We start from the raw sequence: 15,598 nt of genomic DNA, 5'->3' as shown, positions 1-15,598 counted from the left end.
AATTACCACAGACCGGAAAACTATGCGGAGCCAGCGTGGTATGCAAATCTTAGCGCCACACAGTGGAAGAATATTCAAACCTGTCAGTATGCCGCCCTGAGGAATGAAACAGTTTGCCAACTCCTGCCAACAGTGTATAAGCGTAAACCTCTAGACCAACGAACGGTACGGAGATACATCCATCGCAGCAGAATAACGCCAGCTGCCAAGGCGAATACGAGTGGTTTTAGCCCATTTAAGATCCGGACGATGCAGCCATCTCAATTCATGTTGGGCCCGAATTGACACACGCACTTCATGCGGATTGTGACCGCACGTCACGCTGCATTTGTTTAGCTTCCCAGCTAACCCCACTTACCAGTCTGCTGATTCTTTATGGATGCAGCCAGTCTATGTTGCAGAATTTTTGAGTCTAGATAGAAAGGAAGCAGAAACAAATAACTGAAATAATACACGAACCAACACCTTTGCGTTGTTACGACGAAAACAATAGATAATCTACTAAAGTGGGTGTGGCAGTAGAGTTGGCAAACCATCGATGAAAATATCGATATTATAGATACTTAATTGTTTACGCCAATATCTATGAATATCGATACTATCGAACATTTTCACATCACTAAATAGAAGCTGTAGAAGCAAAGCCACAATTTTTTAAGCAAATTGTTAAGTCCCTGTCCACGCTAGACTGCACTAGACTGATATCATAGAAATTATACCTTTCTAGTTCGATTTCCATAGTAGAGTAAAATCATAAAATACCTGTAGTGAGGTTCTAAGAAATTCTAAGTTTATTGAAATTCACTCTAGTGTGGACAGGGACATATTAGATGGCCTGTTCCTTTACTTCTGAAAATGGCAAAGCCGGCAAAGTAGTAAAAGTTGTAAACTGCTCCCATATAAATTGTATGGTGTTTGAAGCAAAGGAACGCTTTTCGAGTAAAAAGTGGTAAAACGTGAAGATTCTTGAACGTAAAGGGACAGAGCTATAGTAATGTTATGAAATTGCTGTTGTGGGGAACACGATCTAAGAACCCCTAATTTAATGAAATTTCTGCAATGAAATGACTCTAGTGTGGACCGAGATTAACAGACGCGATTGTGCAAAAGAATAAAATGATTTCATGAAATTTTTTAGAAGCTTGGCCCCACCATCAACATCAGTCCAAACACCAAGGAGGTTGATGAAGAAGTTACTTTGGAATTTAACGGCCATCATTTCTGCAGGATGATAGAAATGTTCGAGGTGTAGGACAACTTGATAACGGGCATATGTGTTGGGCAAATCAACTCGGAAACCTTGGAAGTAGATGGCAACAGCAAAGACGAATGGTGACCAACAGGTCACGCAAAGCACAAATTTTTCGTTACGAGTGGCCTTCAAGTGGAACAAGGCAACAAAGGTACCTTCGAATCCAGTTGTACCGGTGGTGGGTGAGAAGACCTTCCACACATATGTTTCGCAAATGTTGGTGGCGATGAAGAGAGAAATACTGGAACCCAAGCCATAACCCTTTTGCAACAATTTATCCAAAAGTAACAAAATCAAACCGGCGGCAAATAATTGTATGATGATCAACAACAAGTAAACCAATACAGATGGATCGCCATAGATTGCAGTCATGACATAAACAATGGCTTGGCCAATGGTAATAACCATACCAAAGACTTTTTGCCACCATTTAACAAAGCACGATCACTCCCAAGGTCACCAACTTCAATGATTTTGACACCAGTCAACAATTGCACAATCAAGCCAGATGTAAGTGTACCACAATTTGAGGCCATAGTCACCCGAATCCAGAAGAAAGGTTCTGCAAAGTCGGAACTCACGATACCGAACAGAGGGTTTTGACAGCATATCAAGAAGATGAAGAGCGTTAATTCGGTCCGTAGCACTTTCTCTCTGACTTGGATTTTGCTTTCGGGTTTGGCTATTTCTGGCAGTATACTGCAAAAGGACTTTATGACATCGAGGAATTTAATTCCTATAATTAATGTTTGTTTTGTATTAAAACTGTTTTCCTAATTTGGCCGACGAGTCAGTACCCGCTAGCAATATGAACTAGTTCGATATCGGAAACTCGTCGATTCTCTGGGTTACAGTAACTAGTTCCACTTTAGACCCATCACAGTGCAATCAACTGTAAACATTTACAAGGGGATGTCTGCGAAAGTATGCAATTGACTCTCTATGTATTACCCGTAGATGGTACTGTAATATGTAGTTCCAAGTTTACAGGTATTTTCCATCCCTCTCTTCTGTTGTTTAAAAAGGTAGTGGATTTAATTTAAGAGTAAATAGTCGTAACTGACGTCTCGTCGTTTACTTGAGGATATAACGGTGTCAATTGGTTCCCTTCACATTACTAGGGGTAAATTCTGGACCAATTAAATTGCGTTAAATGGAATTTTCATTGCTAGCGGGTAACAATAAAAAGTGAAATAATATTTATGTATCTCCAAAATGATTTCGTGAAATTGGGCTCTTCAAAGTCCACCTCGAGAGCCCGAAAACTTAACCCGCTAGCAAAATGAACTAGTTCGACATCGGAAACTCATCGATTCTCAGGTTTACAGTAACTAGTTCTACTTTAGACCCCTTACAGTGCAACCAACTATAAATTTTAACATGGGAATGTCATAGGAGGTTACGAATTGACCCTATATGCATTACCTGGTATTGTACTAGTTCCAAGTTTACAGTCATATTCCAGTATGTTTATAATTCCTCTCTTCTGTTGTTTAAACAGTAAACAGTAAAAAAGGATCAGTCGGCTTTGCCGACAGAGATATACCCTCAGCATGTGTGAATTGAAACACTTTTTTTCCCCAAAAAAACATATACATATATTTAAGGGGGTTTGAATACAGGGACGTACGCAGGGGGGGGGGGCACGGGGGGCCCGGGCCCCCCCCGAAATGGTTTGATCTGACTAGATTTTTTGAGCTACTTTAACATATTTTTACGTTTTTTCTCTAAACTAATTTTTTGTTTTTGAAATTTCAAATGAAAACTTATATTGTTCTGAAGGTTATGTACTGAAAATGTAGAAGTTGTCTAAGAAATATTTAAACATTTTTTCTTTAAATACTCTTTTTGAGAGAAACTTCCAGTAAAACTGAATTCCTTCTTTTGCCCCAAGTCAGTGTTGTGGAATTCTGTAATGAATATAAAGGCCTTGAGGCCGTTTACAAATTCAGTATTGTACGGATTAGAAGTACATGAAAGGAAATGTCTATTGGACAATATGTACGACATATCAAGGTTTCTCTGTGGAGTATATCTCGAAAAACAATTAGAAACTTGTTTTACTGTCTTAATCAAAATTTTGTATTCCTATTTTATATCAACTTATTTCTAAATATTGTGAGAAAATAATGGAGAAAAATTTATTAATTATTAATTTATTGTTGTGTATCATAAAGTGATAATATCTGCTATAAATAGCATGCACATCTGATTTTTTTCCAATTTGCAATTTGTATTGTATGTCATGGCGCTCTTGAACCAACTTTAAGTGAAAGAAGGTTACACCTGTTTTTATTGGTGGTTCATAGATGAGAAAAATAAAAAAACAACAAAATCGCCGAAGCGCTTTTTAAATAAATCGCGGTCAAAGTTTTTGGGGTTTTTTAGTTTTTTTTTATGATTTTGCTGTGAAATGGAACTAAAGAAAATTGCAGTGAAAATTCTCTATAATATTGTCCTTTATGATATTTTCGTAGGTTTCATTTCACTGACTGTATCGTATTAAACTTATATATCTCAAAAATGGTACTACCTAGAAAAAAATTACGAATGCCAATCTTGTAGAGAATTTTAGCAGCTATAAGATTTTTTTCTAGTCCCATTTCGATAAGACTTGCCGTTTTCAAACAAATCGCGAAAACTTAAAAACTTTGGCCGTGATTTATTTAAAAATCCCTGCAGCGATTATTTCTTAGTTTTGGATTTTTCTCATCTATGAACATTGCTGTTTCAGAACCCGCAGAAATTCCCAGTTGTAAGCTCCTTTCATTTAACGTTGGTTCACGAGCGCCGTGATAGTGTACCCTCAGCCGTTAGGCTAATGATAAAAATGTACCTCAGCGAAATAATGATTTGACGAAACCCGCGTCAAACAATTTGGAGTTGATTTATTCCAGTTCATCCGAACAGATCAATAGATTTGGTCCAAATTTTGGATCTCCCAATATTTTATCCAAACTTTAAGTCATATCGGTCCACTCCTTGGACATTTTCCCCGCAAGACTTTAAAAAGTTTCCCTATAATCTTGAGCACAATAACTCTCGAAAGTCCAAATCGATTTTTGTGAGACATAGATTAGGTTTGAATATGGATTATATCGATCAACTCTTTCAGGTTCCTCCAACACAAATTTTCAATTATCCGATTTGACCGAAACTTTGAACGTCCTAAAATTACTTCCTTACGTACATATATCAGGACCAAGAGAGTCAATTCGGGACAACATCTTCGGATACATCCCTCACAAAATTCAACATAAGTGTAGTTTAAGGGCTATTCGAAGAGTCATTGCACATTTTGACCAATGGTACTCCTTGCTGTCTTGTTTACAGTGATATCGTATTTTTCGTGAGTAAGTCCATGGTTATGTCAGGAGTGGTCCAAAAGCTCTAAATCTTACGGCGACTAACTAAATTGACGGCTTGACACCATAACTATCAAAAGGAATGACTTCCAAAATTGACTATATCAGTCGATTCTTTAAGGTATCTTCTGTACAAAAGTGCAAAACATTTGGGCTTTCTTTAAGCCAAATTTTTGAGCACAACATAAGCATTTATCCGCAACGCCAACAATCGTGAAATTGTATACCCCAAATATTATCCATATTATCTGAAACTTCCTGGATATACAATTAATAGAAAAATTTTTGGCTATGTAGCCCGTATTCGATTCGATATTAAAGTTTCAACTCACACAGGCTGTCACTTTTTAATTGTTTTCCGGAAAACAAAAGTTATGAATTTTCATAAGTTTGCCTCTGCTGTGCCGACAGAAGTGATTGGTCTTTGGAAAGTTTTTAATGTCATCGAGTCCATAAACTTCTAGTCGTACAATTCAGATATTAATAAGTGGTAACAACAACCATTGAGGTATCAGATGGAGTTTTTCGACTTAACCCATTTTTTCAGGACTATCAAACAGTACTGCGTGTTGGATTCGGAGTCTATGAGTCGTTGATTGTATCGCCCGGCTCTTGATAAAATTTTTTTCTTTTTTAATGTAATTTTCTGAGTTTTTAGTTGGATTTTACGGACTCTATCGCTTTTGGTAAAATAGTAAAGTTTTGGTGTCATTAATGAAAATTATTTTCTTGCAATAATAAAAAAACTAATTTTAATGGGACTGAAATTAGTGTGTGATATCTGGATATGTACTTTAAGGAAGAAAAGGCTTTCGGGCCGAACTGTTTATATCCTCCAACCACTGTATATCTCTATTTGACATATTCGCGATTGCAATCCCTGTATTCGAAGGTGGATCTATTTTCACCACTTTTTGCTTGGAGGTTCTCCCACAAAAGGATTTCCAAAATCCATTTTACTTACGATATTTTTAAAAATTATGCTAATTGCCTTGAATTATAGAAAATCTTTCGAAAGCTATTTTCTGTGGGATTTGGAACCCAAAATGCCAAATAAGAGGTAATGTAATTGCTTCAATTCCGTTGGAGAATTTGGTTAAACTTCACTTTCAATTCTATACATCCAAGGACTAACATTCCAAATTTCAATCTTGCTTCTAAAATATTGTGATCTCTCTATTGAATGTATATACTTTGTGGCAATATTGCATATACATACATAAAATCAACTAAAAAACCTTTAAAATAGCTCTATGTAACCATACACAACATTTTTAATTTTCATGATTTTTGGTCAAGTTGGGCCCCCCCCGAAATGAAATCCTGCGTACGTCCCTGTTTGAATATGTTGGGCGTATGAATGGACAAAAAAATGGATTTGAATAGAAGCTCAAAAAGTTTTGCGGGGAAGGTATCTAAAGGAATAGACCGACATATTAAATTTTGAAAGTGGGTCTTATTTTGGGTGTCATTCCCCTCGATATATATCACGACCATCTGTCGTTTCAGTTGGTCACCACATAATTCAGAGGTTTTGGAATCATGTGCTTGCCTACGAAAAAACATGATATCGCTGTAAACAGGACCACTAGGTAAAACATTTCAAGGGATCCTCGCACGGACCCTTAACCGGGTTGCTCTGTTTATGAGATATCGCGCGTAATATTTTAGTTAATATTTTCGAATTTTTGTGGGGGAGGTACCGGAAGGAGTGGACCTACAAGCACCATCTTCGAATTTCATCTAATATTCGAAGAAAACGATATGCAAAGTGTGGATCAACTCAGTATTTGGTTTGAGAGTTGTCGTGCTCTCCAGCCACTATATGGTGCCGTAGGGGGTTTTACACTTTTCGGGCTGCTTTCTCAAGAAGTATGGACTTGCCCCTGAAAAAACTTTTACCGTCGTAATTGAGGCAGCGAATGAAAGTTGCTGCAACAAAAATAAAAATGATTCCAGAGCAGTTCTTATTATTATTCTTATATTATCCAAAATGTTGTGTGGGAGATACCCGAAGGAGTGGACATATATAGTACATAATCGAACCTGATATATATGGTAGATATATTGGGATGTGTAAAGTATGGACCAAATAGGTCACTACCATTAAGAGTTTACATGCGCATAATTTTTCCGAACATTTTTTAACTCTTAAGGGGGAGTTACCTGTGGGAGTGGACTGATATGGCTTATCTTCGATCTTAAACTAAGTTTAGACAAAATAAAAAATATTACGAAGTCCAAATGTTGGCCCGAATCGGCAGATACGTTCAAGAGTTATCTTGCGCTCCAACCACTACACACGGTGTCATAGGAGTTTTTTGTACACTTCAGGTTATTTTCTCAGTCGTATAGAGGACAGTGAATAGAAGTTGCTACAACAAAAATCAAAGGTCATAAACTGAACTTTTCGGAAATTTTGTGTGGGAGGTACCCGAAGGAGTAAGTCTAGTAGAAAGTTCCCGATGTGCAAAGTAGGGACCAAATCGGTTACTCCCTTCAGGAGTTATCGTACGCACAAATTTTCTGAACATTTCCGAAGTTTTGTGGGGGAGTTACCGGAAGGAGTGGACCAATATAACCCAACTCCAAACTTAAACTAAGTTGAAACAAAATACTACGAAAGCCAAAATTTTTGACCGAATCGGTTGATCCGTTCGAGAGTTATCGTGCGCTCCAGCCAGACAGACAGACGGACGGACATGGCTAAATCAACTCTAAATTGTCTGAAACCATTTCGTCCAAACATGCTTGGGGTCTAAAACTATTATTTCGATGAGGCACATTTTGCCCGTATGAAAGGGTATATACCCTCGTTAGTATAAATGCTGAGGGTATAACAAGTGGTGAATTTTATTTGCGAGTAAATAGTCGCAACTGATGCCTCGTCGTTTACTTGGGGATAAAAAGGTGTCAATTGATTCTCTTCGCATTACTTAGGAGTCAATTTTGTACTAGTATCGCTTATTGGAATTTTCATTGCTAGCGGGTAGAGAAAAGAAGAGGACAATTTGTATATTTCCTTCGCATTCCTTTTTTATACCAGAACAATATGAATAATATATACGAACATATACAGTCTATCAACACTAGCTTCTGTTATTGGATGCTGCATTTATACGTAAGTTATAAAGAAAATGCAAATGTGAATTATTTATACAACTCGTAGTTTACTTAGAGATATAAAAGTGGCAATTGGTTCCCTTCGCGTTACTTAGGGGCCACTTGTGAACTAGTACCGCTTAGAACTAGTTCTGGACAAGTGGAATTTTCATTGCTAGCGGGTAACGTACTGACGTTATTCCAATGACATACGAAAAGTAAACAAAACACGTTTGTTGGTCATTTTGGATTCTGGCAGTAAACGGTGATGAGACCAAGTTGATGGCATCCACATAACTCGGACCACTTGGTACATAAAATTTTGATATAGATACTACCCGTGCTAATGTATGGTTCCGAGGCATAGGGAATGCTAGGGGAAAAGCCTTTGGCTTTAAATTGGTATGGTAACCTTTTTGCTGATCGCATTCTTTCTTCTTCTACAATCTAGATAATGCAAATCAATAACGTCCAACACCACATAATTGAACTGGTATAATAAGAGGTTATGACAACATTTATTTTTTTTGTTTCACTATTTGAGTTTAGTTTTTATCACCCAATCTTTAACAACTGCTTATTGCAATTTAAAAAATTAGATAACAAATCTTCAGAAGATTTCTACGCAAAAATAACAGACATTGAGAATAATAATACTATGAAAATTATACATTGTATGTATGTCAATGGTTTATAGTGTAAGATTCCAATTTCCATTTGACAAAAAAAAATCTATCTAAGATGACAAAGTTTCTAATTGGCATTGAATTGGCTGGGCTATAGTAATTCACATTAATTACGAAATGCAACGTGTGTTTACAACTATTTGAACTAAAAAAATGATAAAAAAATGATAAATGTAATACATAATTCATATGACATAATAGCTCTGTTCCAGAAACAACGTTTTTTTCTCAGTTTTGCAAATTAAAATTATTCAAACTTGCACTTCTCATTTAAATAACAATTGTCGTTTCTGTTTCTTTTGTTATTGTTGAAGATTCAATCATATGATTGCTTTAAGTCTGGAGTATCCCTCCATTGGCTTAACTTCATCGTTACTCTCTATCATTTTTCTATTCCGCTATTTTTGAAACAAATTTTTATATAGTCTCTTGCTAGTTTTACTATTTTAAAAAAGTAATGGAACGGTGCTATTGTGTCACTTTCTAATCGAATTACCTATAATGAAATTTAATTGTTAGTTATTGATTTGTTATTTGCCATACATATTTATAGCAACTTTTATGGTAATAAGGAATGCCCTCGAACTCAGATAAGGTGGGCGCGTAACTAACAACTTGGTGTTGAATATCCCATAAAAAAAAAAACTTACGTGTTAAAATTATTATCAAATAGCTTTGAACTAATTGAACTTTTATCATTTATATGGAATTTTCAATCCGAAGATTTCGATTTAAATATAACGTTTAAGGCAATTTGCAATTATATAAAAAATTAATTAGTCCATTACAAAACAATGTTCGTATAAGGCAATTTCGTTACAAATGAAAATTTTTTCATTAACTGTTATTTTCTGCTATCGGGGAAATTACAAAAAGTGGAGAGTGAATGTTTTAAAGAGTTTGTTGTAGTTATTTAAAAAAAAGTTCGAGGAGTTTTGAAAATTTTAATTTTTATACCCTCCACCATAGTATGGAGGGTATATTAAGTTTGTCATTCTGTTTGTAACACATCGAACTAATCATTTGCGACCCTATAAAGTATATATATTCTTGATCAGGATAAAATTCTAAGACGATCTAGCCATGTCCGTCTGTCCGTCTGTTGTAATCACTCTAGCGTCCGCAATAATTGAGATAGAGTGCTGAAATTTTGCACGCGAGGGTTTTTTTCCATAGGCAGGTCAAGTTCGAAGATGGGCTATATCGGTCCACTCTTTGGTATAGCCCCCATATAACGGTACCTCCGGATTTGCAGGCCGAATTAGCTATAATTTGGCACTTAGGGTTCCTAGTGATCAACAAACTTATATCCCAAAGGATATGGACATAGGTCCATGTTTTGGTATAGTCCCCATATAACGTCAACATAGGTCCATGTTTTGGTATAGCCCCCATATAACGGTACCTCCCGATTTTCGGTATTTTGGGAATTTTAGCTACAATTTGTAACCGAAATAGCTGTAATTTGACATTTGAAGTTCTCAGTGGTCATAAAACATCTCCAACGAAACATCGTCAACATAGGTCCATGTTTTGGTATAGCCCCCATATAACGGTATCTCCCGATTTTCGGTATTTTGAGAATTTTAGCTGCAATTTTTAACTGAACTAGCTGTAATGATCGGTATTTTGAGAATTTTAGCTACAATTTTGTCTATTCAAAAATAATCGTCAATATAAGTCCATGTTTTGGTATATCCCCCTATATAACTGTACCTCCCGATTTTCGGGAATTTTCAGTGGTCACGAAATTTCTTCACTAAAATTCGTCAACATGGGTCCATTTTGGAGGGTCTACATTGTTTTGATGAAACTACCCTCAATTTGACTCTTGAAGTTCCCTGCAGCTATAAAACTTTTCCGCCAAAAAATTTAAAGATAGGTTGACTCTTTGATATATCCCCGTAGGTGGTACCTTTCACCTAGCTGAACACATTTTTTTTTTAGATTAGATTAGATAACACTGTGCAACAAAATGGAGGTGAAAGTCTGGGGCACGGAAAATTCCTCTTGGGGAAGAAAGGCCTTGGTGAGTATATTATGAACCCCGAAGGACAGATCCGCCGTGAGTCGAACTTTCGCGTTATGGCGTGATGAAATTTTTGTTAGAGACCCTGTGGACCATCAGGAATTAGCGTTATGTCTTTGTTCACTGTTGCTTAAGTGCTCTACAAAAACAACAAACAAATATATAATGCTAATTCATGATGGCTTACAGTGTCTCTTGCAAAAACTTCATCCCGCCATAACGCGGAAGTTCGACTCACGGCGCCTCTGTCCTTCGGGGTTTTTAATATACACACACCAAGGGCTTTCATCTCCAAAAGGAATTATCTCTGCCCCAACATTTGTGTTCACAGTGTAATTTAAGCAATAGTGGGAGGCAGTAGGAGTATATTTATTGTCGAAAAGTTGTTGGACGCTAATTATTCCATTTTAATTCCATTTTAATTAAGACTATTTTATGGTTCGGCCCGGCCGAACTTTACGACTTTTTATTTGTTAATTTTAGTGCAGAATGAAAATCCGAGGAAAACGAGGAAATGGCCTCTACCAACTGCAAATGGAAAGCAAAGGCTGCAATGGTTACTCCAGCGGGAAGGTAATCTAATGCCAATGCCATCCACCCATCCAAGCGAAAGAGGATAATGGATGTGACTGTGTCCACTCTAAGCAGCCCCGCGATTCCTGACTGCTTCGCAAATAACACAGACTCATTCGACAGCAGTACAGATAGTCCTTGGGAGAATGTCTATGCAACATCAACGAGCAAAAGGAAGCATCTCCCAACATGCATTGCAACGCGTTTTGTTATAAGCTCAAAGCTGTCGTCCCACAATGCAACACCTGGTGTCTCCAACTTTCGACCGAGGGTATTGAAATCCCAAACCCATGTCAGTCAGAAATCCACAAGGCTATCTCCACCATGTACACATGTTATTCGAATTTCGAAACATTTCACGGTGCTCTCGAATCAAATTTAAATGGAAGGTGCTTACACCTGAGAAGTTTTTGCGGATTCTGAAACTACAATGTTCATAGATGAGAAAAATAAAAAAAAAAATCGCCGGAGCGCTTTTTAAATAATTTGCGATTCAATTGACATTTTTAGGTGTTGTTTAGGTTTTTGCGATTTTGCTAGGAAACCGCAAGCCCTATCAAAATGGGAATAAAGAACATGTTGTAGCTATCAAAATTCTCTATAAGATTGACCTTAATGATATTTTCGTAGGTTTTACAACTTTTGAGAGATAGAAGTTGAAATTGGGACAATAAATATTCAATTCAATTCTGTATCGTCTCCTTATAAAACAATGTCATGATGCAATTTCCCAACTTAAACTTATATATCTAAAAAAATGGTACAACCTAGGAAAAATTACATAGGTCAGTCTTGTAGAGAATTTTCACAGCTATAAGATTTTCTTTAGCTCCATTTCGAGTGGACTTGCGGTTTCAAAGCAAAATCGTGAAAACCTAAAAAACACCTAAAAATTTGAACTTTGACCTCGATTTATTTAAAAAAAATTCACAAAAAATTCCCCTGTGTAAGCGGTTTTCATTAAAAGTTAGTTAAGGCGCACCCTTCATGACATTGTTTTATAAGGGGCCGATACAGTCAGTGCATTGTCCCAATTTGAAATTTAATATCTCAAAAATGGTAAAACCTACGAAAATACCTAAAGGACAATCTTGTAGAGAATTTTCATAGCTACAATATTTTCTTCAGTCTCATTTTGATAGGACTTGCGGTTACTAAGCAATATCGTGAAAACCTAAACAACCTCTAAAAATGTCAACTTGAATCGCAATTTATTTAAAAAGCACTCCGGAGATTTTTTTGTTTTTTGATTTTTCTCATCTATGAACATTGTAGTTTCAGAATCCGCAAGAACTTCCCAGGTGTACGCACCTTCCATTTAAATTTGATTCAAGAGCACCGTGATTTCACTTGTAATTTGAGAATTCCAATTGAAATTCGATTTTTTTCATTTTTAATTCGAATTATTTAATTTGTAATACGAACTTTTTCATTTGTTGTTCGAAGGGAAATATTCAAATTACAAATGAAATAATTTGAATTACAAATGAAAAAAATTCGAATTTCAATTGGAATTTTCAAATTACAAATGAAATAATTCGAAATTCAATTGGAATTCTGAAATTACAGGTGAAATGTTTCGAATTTCAAATGAAATAATCAAATCACAACTGAAAATCTTCAATTGTAATTTGAATATTTTCAGTTGAAATTGCAAATGAAAAAAATTTAAATTAAACAAGGAAACATTTCAAATTACAAAGGGGAATATTCAAATTACAAATGAAATAATTCGAATTACAAATGAAAAAATTCTAATTTCAATTGGAATTCTCAAATTACAAACGAAATAATTCGAAATTCAATGGGAATTCTCAAATTACAAGTGAAATGTTTCGAATTTCAAATGAAATAATCAAATTATAATTATTCCAATTACATGTGAAAATCGTGTAGAAGGAAAATGATCGGATAAAGTATGCACCGTGACGACAGACGCCTTGAGAACTTCGAATATCAGGATTTGGTCGTCAAAAATGAATCTATAGAAATTAAGTTGGTCGCGCTCAAATTGGAAGTGGGAAAGCTTAAACAGTTAAATGTGCTCAACCTGTGGGCATCAATGTTTCTGTAGCAACGCAAATATGTTTGTTTGTAAATTGACCTGGACTGGGTGCGTCCATAAACAATCAGGGGACAAATGTGTGAGTTTAACTGGGCAGCAAAACAAATGCAGCATATCGTGTGGTCCTAATCCACGTGCAGGGCATTTGTTGGGTATCACGACATCAATACCGGCCCAAAATAAATTGATTCGATGGATGAGGGTGGTCTCCAAGTACGGCATTCAAACTGCATTTCCGTATTGCCTACGCGACTGCATTAGTCTGCCTGATAGGCTCGTTGATTTAGAGGTTCTCGTTTCTAGCTTTGGACCTCTTTCTCTAGATCATGAAGATCTTTCTTGACATACCTGGGTGTGGGAAGCATGTCCACTAGATCGTGACAGGGAAACCCAAGCAGTTACTACATCAATATTCTGTTGTGCTGATAACATCTTCGTCTCCTCATGAAGGCATTCTGGCAGGAAGATTCGTCCACTGCGAACCGCTAACATTTGCATAGCACGCTGGCACCGCATAGGCTGTTGTGGTGCTGTCCATTTTTCGGAATTCTTGCTAAGGTTGGGCAACAATAAAACATATTTTCATCATTGGGAGTAGGAGTAGTGCCACTAGAATCTTTTCTACTGGCGACAGGAAGAAAATCGTAGCAGGGCCACCCTGCCAACTATCCCAGGCTTGAGGACACTTGTTAAATACTCAACTCCGGGTTCATCCAGTTGCTTAAGCATTATCATTAAGATTCCGTGTGGGCCCAACACTTTAATAGATTTCGCTTTCCTGATAATATTTGAAACATCTATTCTCGGCTGGGATGGATCTAATACGGCGTAGCTCACTCCTCTTTGCCCTATCACTCTCGGGGTACTCTATAAAATGACGTTTAAAATAACACGCGCACCTCTTCGGATTTGTCACTGGCACTCCATTGAAAGTAACAGCCGTTCCTCATCCCTTTTTTCACGGATTCGAGAGTGATTTAACCGTTGCCCACAATTTACTTAATCCCGTACCAATGTTGCATTGCTTGAGGTGGTCTAGCCACTTTTTCCGTTTATGTTCGCCTACTACCCTTGGGCCTTCAGGGTTCATACGATTAACCTTATCACGCTCATTTGCTAAACCTCTATCTGGAGAAGTGGATCATGCACTTTGCCGACAAGCACCTTGAGAGATTTCAATATGAGACAGTGGTCCTCAAGAATGAATCAATAGAAATCATGTTGGCTGCGCTCAAATGGAAATATGGGAAAGCTCAACCAATCTGTTAGCTAAATTCAATATGTGGGGATCAATTGTGATGATTGTTACCGATGTAGCAAGCATGAATACCAGCTAAATGAATTCAATATTCCAACGGCGACCGATTTTATGCACCGCATTAAATCGGAGGAATCTTTGAGCAGCGGCCGTCACCTCAACAGTTGTGTGTTTGTGTACGTATATTTTTTTACCATGGGCACGGAAATATATCCCGGAATGCCAGTTTAGAGCTTTGGAGATAGAGATTTGCTAGACCGCATGTACCATATGTCAATATCGGTGAGATGTATGCAATGGATGCAATTCTGAGCATGCTCTTATCTTAATGGACTTCAGGACTACTGCGATAGGAGTTACTTTGTTGCTTGCTGCGTGTCTTCAACTTCGGCGTCGGAATCACCGTCGTCGGAATACGACTCCAGGACTATTTCGATAGGAGTTATGTTGTTGCTAGCTGTTGCTACTTGCTGATCATCTCCATGCGAGTCTCCAACTTCATCGTTGCAGTCGGAGACACCCTCAAGCTCTCCCCTACAACAAACTAAAGCATCAAATAACCCAAGTTGTTGTTCAGCGTCCTGAAAATACATCAATTAAATTACAACGGTTTCTGCAAAAAAGTCAGTGAATTCGTAGACTTTATCAGTCGGAGGACGGCAAATTGATAGCTCCATATTTTCCACGGTGAACGAAGATTCTCCTACGAGGATAAAAGGAGATTGAAACCGGTTTCCTGGTAAACTGTTACTTCCCTTGGTTCAGACCATCTTCCGACCATCATCTCCGTAAACAGACAATTTGACTTCATATCCTCTAACCGCTGTAGTGTTCTAGACTGTGGAAAATCTGATTGGCAAAGGTTCAGATAATTTACCAATCACCGCTTCAGAGAGCATTACCACAGACATATTCTTAGGTAGCTGCAGACGATCGATACATAACAGTGGTCGAATAAGACCAAACAACGAAGTGATTGCAATCCGTGTCCTGGCAACCCGTTATTTCCCTTGGCTCAGACCATCTTCCGATCTTCGTCTTCGTAAACAGACCACCCGAATTCATAACCCAAGCATAACATATGTTTGAGTCCTACAAACAAATATATGTATGGGTGCAAAGACAAAAACAGGTTCTAACATAAAAATATGTTGGTACCCAAAGAAATAAAATTGTGATATGTTACAAAATATTGCAAAGATATATTTGTTTGGACTTAAACATAATATGTTTGGATCTAAACATATATTTGTTTCCAACCGCTCCCA

General features: G+C 37.1%; 1 pseudogene; it reads right to left on the bottom strand.

Annotated features, from left to right (window-relative positions):
* Nucleotides 1-344: 344 nt before the first annotated feature.
* Nucleotides 345-15,241, bottom strand: LOC141392342 (protein transport protein Sec61 subunit alpha-like; annotated as a pseudogene).
* Nucleotides 15,242-15,598: the final 357 nt, after the last annotated feature.

The sequence above is a fragment of the Musca autumnalis genome, unplaced genomic scaffold (assembly GCF_047663935.1).
Source record: "Musca autumnalis isolate F117 unplaced genomic scaffold, ASM4766393v1 scaffold_1, whole genome shotgun sequence".
Lineage (NCBI taxonomy): Eukaryota > Metazoa > Arthropoda > Insecta > Diptera > Muscidae > Musca > Musca autumnalis.
The sequence above is the reverse complement of the archived record's forward strand: the minus strand, read 5'-3'. Positions and strand labels throughout refer to the sequence as shown.